Source organism: Pseudorasbora parva, chromosome 4 (assembly GCF_024679245.1).
Source record: "Pseudorasbora parva isolate DD20220531a chromosome 4, ASM2467924v1, whole genome shotgun sequence".
Lineage (NCBI taxonomy): Eukaryota > Metazoa > Chordata > Actinopteri > Cypriniformes > Gobionidae > Pseudorasbora > Pseudorasbora parva.
Genome location: NC_090175.1, coordinates 26270707 through 26282458, shown reverse-complemented (window position 1 = coordinate 26282458; position 11752 = coordinate 26270707).

The following is an 11752-nucleotide window of genomic DNA, read 5'->3' as shown; positions in this document are numbered from 1 at the left end:
GTCAAATCTCAAAAAAATGTTATTGCATTAACTCAAAATTTTACTTTCAATTAACTCAAAATTTGAAGGCAACCAGGTAACTTTTTTTTCTAAATATTTTTTTTAAAGTGTAGGTTTAGAGGTAGAGTTAAAGGCAGAATATGTAAGATTTTTTGGATAAGATTAAAATATCCAAAAACCACTAGAACAATTTTTTTTTCTACTTGTGTACTTACGTTATCCCAAATGTTTCCAAGAATGTTAAATCCAGAGAAATAAGCCATTTTAACCAGGACATGGACCATGTCTGTGTATGGCCTTTCAGTGACACCATTTTATTTTGTAGAAACCATGGAAACAGAAAATACGCTTTTAATTATGTTTTATTGGACAGGTGAGCAATTGTTTGGATACATTCCTCCACAGAAAACAAATCATTGTTAATTGCTCAACATTATCTTGTTTAAATCTAGTTTTTGGACTTACCACGAGTACCGTGTTTTACCATGCCTAATATCGACCTAGCTTTGCAGTGTGTAACAAGTGTCTCATAGTAGCCAGGTGAGTGAACGTACAGAGTAGTATTGTAACATAACTTTCAACACTCTTAAATGTATCTAACATGATAAAACAGCGCAGCGTTACCCCACATACGCATGACCGGAAGAAGCGGAAGCGGTTGTCTGCGGCATAATAAAAGCTCTCGAAATGAAGGCATCATCAAGCTACGCCTTTTTTCGATTACGTAAGTGACCTCTAGTGGAGAAAAATGCATGTTGTGTTAGACTACACATTTTGTACAGTATACAAAAACATAATGTCTCTAAAGCCCCCATAAAACATGGAGACCGTGTGTGTGCGTGCATACATGTGTGTGATGTGACCTGAAATCCTCTACAGGAACGGATGACTCATTTCATTTTTTCTGTCATGAATGCCTTTGGCAGTTTGTGGGACATCCATCTCAAGCACATCCTAGCACTCTCTCTCAAGCACACGCAACGATATGCAAGACTCACTCGCTCACATATTTAAATACTAAGACATTTGATTGCTTTTTAAGTGATACTTATGAACGCAAGCCCTTGCTGATCAGATGTAGGCTTCTAATTTTGCACCTATTCCTGCAGTACAAATTCTTCAAGCGTCAATGATTCAGTTGACTTTTATTCCATGTCATCTATGTAGGGTGTTTAGTTAGACTTTATTTTTAATTATCAAGATTTTAAGATGAGCGTTAGGCCACAATCATAATTTACTCAAGTAGCCTATTCAGAAGCAAGCACTTGTCAACACGTATGCTGTCTTTTTTGGTCTTTAACTTAAGGGGACGATCGAGCTTAAGCCCTGACATTCTTGAAGTGAAATCAAAGAATGGAACAAACTGGTGTGACGTAATTTAAAATAAAATCAGATAATTTTATGAACAAATGCTTTCTTGGCTGCTGTTGATTACATATCAAGGGCTTTACTATGGGCTCAGATGACTGTGCCCTTAATAATAAATAATAATAATGTGTTCGATTTATATAGCGCTTTTCAAGGCACTCAAAGCGCTTTACATTGAAGGGGAGAATCTCCTCAACCACCTCCAATGTGCAGCACCCACCTGGATGATGCGACGGCAGCCATATTGCGCCAGAACGCTCACCACACACCTTAAATGTGCACTGTGTTGTATTTTTGCAGTAAAATATCCAAAAACCACCAGGCCAATGTTATATATTTTGTTCAGTTGCGTTCTTACAATATCCCAAATGTTTCCAAATTTGTAAACTGTGAGAAAATTGCTATTTTAACCAAGGAGCCGGGATGTCTTAAAGAGAGTCGCCTGGCAATTGCATCATATCTGCGTTACCCTCGGTTTCCGGTTTTATTTGGCAGAAATGCTTTACTCTCACCGTAGTGGGCAATACGTGTCACAGCAGTCGCTGAGCGAACACACAGAGTAACGTCATATCATAATTTTAAACACACTTAAATGAATCTGATATGATAAAAAGCTGCATTACTTCATACTCCTGACCGGAAAAGCTGAAATGGTCGCCGGCGACTGTGTCCTGTCATAATAAAAGTCCTGTTGTTCGTGTGTTGCTCAACAATCGATCCAGAGGCCTTGTTTAGCTCCCTCAACACTCGGTCCTGCTCTGCTTCATACTACAGTAACGTTAATAAACGCATCCATCAACATGATTTCTGCCCACATTTTTTCCACCGGCTGAGAGGTGAAGACCACGTCCCAAGATTCTGCGCTCAAACCTGGCGTCATCAAACTACGGCTTTGTTTTGAAGGCGCCCTCTAGACGGATGTAAAAGTTCCATAGTGTAGCTTTAAAAAAGACATGTTATTATTCAGGTAAGTTGCTATGTACTTACATTTTCATTTATGTATTTAGAAGATGCTTTCATCCAAAGTGACTTATAGTACAACAGAGCAACATAAGCAAAATAAACACACACTAGGTACTTCTTTTGAGCATGTACTTTATTTGTGACCTGTATAGCATGAATGTGTGTAGTATGAATGTAATTATATGGACATCCATTATACTGCGATTGTCATTTCACTGCTGTTTACAACTCATCTCCCATGGCCTAATGGAATAGCAAAGTGTTCGCTGTTTGCAACTATGATTTTGTGCCCTCGCATTGCAAAATTATAATGCTAAGCAAATACATGCATTCTCAGTGTTGCTGCAAATGGCACTATGGCACATATTACCATAATCTTTTTTCCAGTTTGCTCTTTCAGGTCAACTTCTGTCATGGCGGAGCAACAGTTTGAAGACAAATTCGCTAAGCTAGTTAAGGGATGGGGGAAGGGATGCAAAAGGGGAGGAAGGGATGTAAAAAATATGTCCTAAATTCACAGTATTCATAAAGCAATATGAAAACAAGTACCCAAATGACCTACTACTTCTGGTGAGATTCCGAAGTACAGTCCCTTGTCTGGCGTTATGTGGTTATGTATTCTGGTGGATTTCTGTTTTCGCCTTCGTGGTCTTTGGTGGATTATCAATTAAAGACTGTTTCTACAGTTGAAATTATAATTGCATGTTTCAAATGTACCATGTTTTACCATTATGTTAACATGTCAAGAAATACCAGTAATAGGCTGCTTATAAGGTCTTTGACAGCGTGTTGGTTCAGAGGGAGCCGTGCAGCTTGTATATTTTGCGTCTAGAGAGGCCCGGCGAAAAAACTAGGTTACTGGACAGAGGACTATCCACCAGTTAATCACATGTTGACAAGGTGATGCTCCATCAATTGATTAGATTCAGCAGCAGCTACTTACCTGCCCATGTGTCGGTCTTTCCCATCCGGAGCAGAACAGTGAGGCTAAAAGCTGGATTCCAGACACGGTGGGGCACCAGCCGGAGCACCATAGAGGCCATAGAGTGACGGGCTGAGTGTGACAAGCCCTGGCAAGCCTGCGACAGTGATAAATTAGAGATAGCCACCCTTTTCTGGAAAACAAACTACAGGGGAACATGGATCAAGTCATGCGCATACACAGACACACTCCTTTACACACTAATGTGGCTTGTGGAAACTAATAAGAGATTTATGGATAGGAAAACGGCTCTCTGCACACACCATCCATCCCATTGAGAGTGAAATGAAAAAAGCAGGAGGACTGATCGAGGACAAATCTGATAGATCACTGATAGAGTTAAAGGAATACTGATGAACCTGCTGGTCACCTCTAAAGTGAGTCTGGTAATAATTCCATTGCCTGTATTGGTTCTAGAATGATGTTCTTTATTCTAACCCCACATCGGAGAAAATTATAGGCTGATAAGAATGTGGTTTAAGTTACTAACCCAGAGGTCGCAACCTTCCAAGTTAATCCAAGTCACATAAAACATTAGAGATGAAATGAAACACAAAACTATAGCCCCCCTCAATACACAGTGTATTCTTTTTACAAATGTAATAAAAATGACTAAATTTGAAATGTTGTTATTCTTGTGAATAGATTTGCAGTTATCTAATTATGCCTCTGAGATTCTAATGTTTATCTATTTATAGGAAACACATGATTTTAGAAGAAAAAACATCAGCCACACCAAAATGTCAACCGTACTCTACACAAGTACATTTGGGTGAAACAGAAGACTTAAATGTATGAGCAAATGAAGGAGCAAATGAGATAATTGTTAAGAGGTACCTGAACAGAATATATATATATATATATATATATATATATATATATATATATATATATATATATATATATATATATATATATATATATATATACCCAATATGGCAATTTTAGCAGGAAACCTTGCCAAAATAACACACATTTTGCCCCCAAATGGCAAAACTTGGCAACCCAGTCTGCACACGCGCTGGAATAAACAATATTTTACAATTAGTGTTGTAAAAAGAAAAGAATTTAAGGATACACCGTTACTTACCCACATGTTCATCATTTCAGAGAGAAATAGTGCAGGTGAAATATATACGAACAAATTAAATCCAAGCCAAGCGCCTTTGATGACGTGGATGATTACGTTGCTTATTATCTGTCCGTCATCGTCTAAAGCCCACCCTGATGATTTCATTGGTCCAAGCAGTTTCTGTTCGGGCATAATTACTCCTCTATGGATCAAGTCCAGACCGAACTGCCCGAACTCAAATGTTGTGGGCGGGGCTGAGTTCGGCTGGCATCCAGGCTATAGGGAAACTGCTCTGTAAACGTGATTTCACCAAGTACAACATGCTCTGAGATCAGCATCTTTGTTGATCTTGGAACAACAGCATTCCAAACATCCAATCAGATTTGAGGGACAAGCTTACCGTTTATGTCAAGTTCAGGCTTACAACCAGGTTTAGGTGCTTCTTGTTATTCACCAATCATTTCCCTTTGTTTTTATGGGTAGGGTTAGGTTTAGGGGTGGGGATAGGGTTTGGAACACATTTTCAGACAGACGTGTTATTCTAGGTTTAACAAAATATGTTGATCCGGAAGCATGTCTTGGGAGGACTGTAGAGGTGGTGGGAACGTTTTGGAGGTTACAAACACAGTGATGGGGACACATTTTGTTGAGGGCTCCCCAAAAGGGTAGGAGCAGCACTGAATAATTTGTAGGTAAAAAAGGCAATTTGGCCTGTCAAGACAGATCGGGCTCTAATGGGCTCTCTAAATAGGTCTTTGCAATTACATGTCCCCTAGAAAGCTTTCTGCGTATTGGCCGCTGAACTTTGTGTCGCTAATCATACAAATCCTCTGCCAGCTCTCGACTACTTATCCCTCACAGCCTGAGAGACACACCAATCAACGGTGTTACCAAAAATGGCCTTTTTTCACCCCTGAACTATGATCTACTTTTCCTGGTTTCTGGTTGGAATTTAAGGGAGACTGGTTCTAGATCCACATAAAAGACCAATTTGAAGAGCTGTTAGCTCACTGCTAATAGCTCCTGTGCCCCCATAGCAGGCTCCGTGGAAAGGACTTATCTTCACAAACCAGCAGGCCTGCTTAAACCTTGGTAATGCTGTCTCGATAAGCCTCAACATTCAGACTGTCGCTCTTTCCCAACCAAAGCACAGACATCAACCATATTTAACAACTCTCAAGATCACAACTCTGATCTCACAAGTGGAGACACAATGGCATTAACAATTATTCTCTCATTTCACAGAAGAACAAATCCTATGCTGAACTTTTGTTCTCTGTGATATTTTTATTTCCAAGCACTCAAACTAATAATTATTCTAATATGACACGTTATAATGGTTTAATTTTCTGTTTCAGCAGTAAAAAAAAAAAAAAAAAACTCCATTAGAACTCCATTATAAATGCAAATATCCACCTTGTTTTTAACATAAGACCATTAGTGACTCGAATGTGCGAGACTTCTGGTTTCACACGCATCCAGTTATTTTAGTTGTGTAAAAAAATGGCTTTTTCCCATTGTAAAATAAAGTGGATAGGAGCCAGAGAATAATTTAAAAATGTTCAAAAACTAGATTGAAAATGGCTAATGTTAAAAGGCTTGTTCTCTAACGGCTGAAAATTCAGAGACCTCTATACGTACAGCTTAATAGTCATTTTCACATTTTCAAAATGCATTTTTTACCTTATAACTTTTCATCAAAATGTCATAACTCGATCTTCCACACTCTTAGAAGAAAAGGTTCTATATAGAACCATAAAAGGTTCTATTGGCACCATGTATTTGGAACCCCTAAAAGGTTCACTGCAAAAAAAAATGCTTTCCTTACTTAGTATTTTTGTCTTGTTTTTAGTCCAAACATCTAAAAATTCTTAAAACAAGTAGTATTTACTAGACAGGCAAAAGTAATTGTCTTGTTTTGGGGGAAAATAACTCAAAATTAAGAGAGTTTTTGCTTCAAATAAGCAAAATAATCTGCCAGTGGGGTAAGAAAAATAATCTTAAAACAACATTATTTTACTTATCCCATGGCAGATTATTTTGCTTATTTTAAACTCTCTAATTTTTTTAGGTATTTATTCCCAAAACAAGACAATACTTTTTACTTCTCTAGTAATTGTTTCTTAATGTAAGAATTTTTAGATATTTAGACCACAACTAAGACAAAAATACTAAATAAGAAATGCATTTTTTGCAGTGTTCTAGAACCCTTTTTAGGTGTCAAAAGGGTTCTTTCTGGTCATTATAGAACCTTTTTAGCATAAAAGGTTCTTTGGAGTATACTCAACTATACTTTTATATAGAACCCTTTAGGGGTTCCAAATACGTAGCTCCGATAGAACCTTTTCTTCTAAGAGTGCAGTGTTAGACTTTCTCTGGTGACATAACTTCTTAAATGGTTTAGTCCGCTTATACTCAAGCCCTTTCCTAGAATCAACTGCAAGCTTGCATTCAGATCTGCCTTTATCCTATCAACAGCAGATGGATCTCAAGTCCCCACCCTAAATTTTTGACATTTTCAATAAACGTTTCACTCCACACCATGTCACAACCAGAGGTTGCGTTAGACTTTTGCATTGTCCATTGGACTTTTGCAGTGTCCAATATTAGACATTTAATAGCTTATGTTTTTGTTCGCAATAAGCTAAGTGCTGTTACTTTTGATATGAAACAAAGTCTCAGCTTTCAACTTTTGTCTTTTGTATTATAGAACTCAATAAATACTGCTTTTGGTGCTCTTTAAAGTGGCCAAAGTGCTGCAGTGCGAAGCCCACACAAAACGATCATCTCTTCCTCTTTACTGTGTTATAGCACAAAATAGACAATCCTAAACATCTCAGGATGTGTTGAAAGATACAGTACAACTTAGTGAAATCTGTATAACATCTCCTGTAATCGCTCGATCAATGTTTCAACCGACGTGAGTATAACAGCTTAAAAATGATGGGTGCGTCTCAATCATCGCCCTAGTTCAGTAGTCAGGGCACTGATCCGGCATTCAGCCCACTGACTTATGTCCTGATCAGTGCCCTGACTACTGAACTAGAGAGCTGATTGAGATGCACGCAATGCCACTTAATTTCACGTTCTGCTGTCACGCAGGAGCACACTCCCCACCAACTGGACAGGGGTGGGAATTACAGAACAAGTTAACTCTTTTTCCCGCCAGCGTTTTTAAAATAAAAAAGTTGCCAGCCACCGCCAAGGTTTTTGACCATTTTCACCAAAATTGAATAGCCCATAGAATATTTTATGAATATCTGAGCATGCAATATACCAAAAGAAAGAGCTGACCCTCTTCTTTTAAAAACAAAAACATTGTATTCATTCATTTTATTGCATTCCTTTTTTTACCAACACTTGAATATGGGTAAGTTTCATTTTGAACATTTTGAACAAAAAGCTAAGAAAATCATGATTTTGTGAAAGACTACATACAGATCAGATCCAGAGCGATGATCAAACACAGATGGAGTAGATCGAGTCCATCAACACCCCTAATGCTTGCAAAATACTGCAGCTCGTCCTGGGTCCATATTTCAGACAGGAACATTAGGCAGTTTTGATAAATATGATGTTTAGGGGTGACCCCGAATTGTCGAAGATTCGATGCATCGATATGCAGAGCCGGATTCGATCACTGATCTCAGAGACGAATCTTCGCGGGTATTATGAAACGAGGATCATACCATTTTGGCAAAATGAGCATGCTCAATATTTTAAAGCTGTGGCACGGCGCTGAGCTTCGCGTCCAGTGTGTGTGACCTTTAAAATTCAAACATATTGTTTTTCCACACCGGAGGCGGCATTCGGTACCTGTCCGCGGAGACTCAGGAAGTTGTTTAAAATCCTGCGGCGCCACAGAGCTCCATTTCAAGGTTTTATGTTACATTTATCTTATATTTCCCTCAAATTGTCAATGTACATACTGATTTCACCCTCTGCTACAAGATACACCCATGGTGCAGCTCTTCTGTCAGAAGTCGATTCAAAATTGAGCTTGCGTATATACAATGTACGCGTCCGGTGTGAGATACCTGAGATGCGGCGCTGAGCTTCACATCCGGTGTGAGATACCTGAGATGCGGCGCTGAGCTTCACATCCGGTTCCATAACGGAAAATTCTGTGTTTGGCAGGGAAAGAGTTAAATAGATCACCCTCAGTGTAATCTGTCAAAATAAATGACAGCCATTAGAATTTTTCCATCACTGCTAAAAAAGAAAGATGAAAAGATGCCACAGCTTCCATTTCCCTCTGACTTTGAATTCCTCAAACAGTGTAACACTGTTGCTCTTTGACAGTACAAATATTTTGCCCCGTTTGTTTGAGGTGTTAAGAATTGCCTGGTTAGCATGATTCAGTTAGCCTATTTGCTAACTGTCTATTTGCTAACAATTGCAACACAGGGTTCACAAGCAGTTCTCAAGCTGCCGTGTCAAGCTTCACAACCGTCTCAGGCAGAAGACATGTAAGTTCTGACCCAAGATTGGCTACCACAATCTCTTTATGCTTTTTCATAGTTCAGCTTTATCATAGTTCAGGCATTACAGATAAATGGCTAATGGCTGACAGAGCAGGTAAGTGTCCTTGTGATATAATCAATAGCATTAGTGCTGCTAATACAAAGGGATCTTTTGAGAAATCGGCAAGGATGGGGCCAATGAAAAAAAATGTTTATTTCTTCAAATGAAAGATATAACACCACAAAAAACAACTTTAAAGACCATTAGGCATATGCTATTTTTTGAGTTTTCTGAAGCTGTGCAATAGCTGTGTGGAACAGATTGAAATGTAAGTCATTTTTCACTGTACTTTTTGTACTTTGCATTCTTCTGAATGCATGCATTCCTTATTATACATTTCAAGCTGGTTTATGGTGATAGAATAGCAATTTCAAGGTCTCTAGTGAGTCTTGAAGAAATGCTTTAGGCCATTGGGAATTTAAAAAAAACACTAACAGTGGTTGTTTACCCTTTGTGTAAGCATTCAGATTAGCAATAGGGGAGTAATATGCAGTTTTCATAATGAAAAATATGAGACAAGGTAGTCTAAATGAAACAGTAGCTTGCCCCCTCTAGGCTATTTTTTTGTTTTGTTTTGTTTGTTTTTTGTAGGGCGAGGGAGGAGGAGAGACATGAGCTTAGAATCTGAATTAGCAGACTTACTTTCCCTTAGGCATGTTACATCCCAGGTCAGAGGTCAAATACATACAGTTTTCAATTTGCACGACACTAAAATCCAATCCATTTTATTGTATATTATAAGCATATTATCTTAAAGTGTAAGCCCCAAGGTAAAATACAGATGAAATTCTGAATAATGAAATTATAATAAATGAAACTTCTCATACTATATATTTTTTTTCATGAGCATGTAGGCCATTTATTTTATTTTTATTTTGTATCACAGTCTCCTTGTCGCAATGCTACATGTAGTTACTGTAGTAACACTAAATTATGCATAATGACATGCAACATGCCCCAAACCAAACCCTAAACTCGAATTCATGTAGTTGTCAGGAAGCACAGACCAGAAAGATGGTAAGTATAAATAAAGTCCAGCTTTATTGAACACAGCAGTATTGGACTTGAGATGGGTGAACTGGTGTGTATGGACGATGCAGCAAGAGGAGAACAGGTAGACACAAATACGTTTACAGTCAATGATGTCTATATAATCAACACTTTCCTTTCAGGACGGACATATAGGACTTGGAAGAGGACACAAAACTGGAGACAATAAGCTGGAGACTGTAGACAAGGAGAATGCGGACCTAGGTGATGAAACAAACAGTAGGAAAGGAGTCATCAGGTGAGAAACAATCCAGTGTGTGTGTGTGTGACAGCTGGTGGTGATTAACACTCATGTGATTGAGATCATTTTGGCAGTGTGTAGGTGGATCCTGGTGATTCTGTGACAGTAACGGAGGTCTTAAAATAAAATGTAACCTTGTTTGTTTATTCCTTTATTTGGTGAGTAGTCATGTACTAAGCAGGAAAGTATACAATTGTATTTGTATAATGGCAAAATAATCCTTAGGGTGATACAATGCAGTAGTTATATGGTCTTATTGTTTTCTTACTAATAAGTGGTCAATGTATTTGATGGCTTTCTAATTGCAATCGCACAATTAATTTTTTAACCCAATACCCTACGTACTTTATAAAGTGGCTAATTCATACAAATTTGTACTAGTGAGGTCATACAAATTCAGTACATTTTTGCTAAATCATTGTACGAGTTACCCAATTCGGGTTAAGAGTTTATAAGCTTGTCCTCGCTGTTTTAAGAAATATGTTACGAGATATTTGTGTCTCAGCAAATGATATAAAACTGTCAGGACGCCGGTTTGATCTGTCTTGTGTTGTCACTGTTCGGCGCGCCTGGCCGCCTTGTCTGTGCACGCGCTTTTGTGTGTGGTGTTTGTGTTCGTTCGTCATGTGCTTCGTCATTAGTGTTGTGCTGCGTGCATTGTCAGCTGTCGCCCCGCCCCCTTGTTACCCTGTTAGTTCTTCATTACACTCACGTGCTTCCCTCATTAGACTCCCTTTATATTCCCTTTGTGTTTTTTGTTCCCTGCCAGATCGTGTTTGTTCTTTGTGTCAGTCACGTCTTGCTCCTCCTGTTTAGAAAGTCTAGTTCTCGTCTAGTACGCTGTTTTTCTTCAGCTTAGTGTCTTAGTCTTTTTTGTGTTTTTGGCTGGTCCTTGAGCTTAGCTTTGGACCTTGTTTTTTTATTTTTTTTATTTTCATTTTTTCAGCCATATTATTTATTTTATTTTTTCTCCCCTTTCTATAAGTATATTTCGGTTTTTATTTTTTTCCCCTGTGTCTGCTTTCAGGTCAGGCCTTGTTTTTTCTTTTTTTTCTTTCTCTCCTCCAGTTCCCCTGTTACCCAGGCTGCTGGGTGGTGTTCCCCTTCTGCCACCATCAGCTCCTCCGCTGCCTCTTCATTTTCCTTCCAGCCTCACCTGCCACCTCGGCCAGTCACACACCCAGTCTCATCCTTCGTCCCGGATCTTCGGAACAGGCTTCTCTGGGTTGAGCATTACCGCTCTATGGACTTATTTTGCTATTGATTATTCCTGACACTTCCTCTGTAGTCCCCTCCGGGTTTCTAATAAACACTCTGTCCTGCAAATTGAATCCGTCTCTTTCTGAACCGTGACAGTACGATCTGGCCAGTCATGGATTCAGCAGGACCAGAAGCCGTCCGGACTGCTGTGGCCCAGCAGGGGATTCTGCTTGGACAACATGCCTCCCAGCTTACAGCCACCACCCATAATGTTGAGGTAATGGCCAGCCAGATGGCAGACATCACGGCGGAGCTTAGAGAGTTGCGGAGGGACCAAGATTCCATTAGAGCA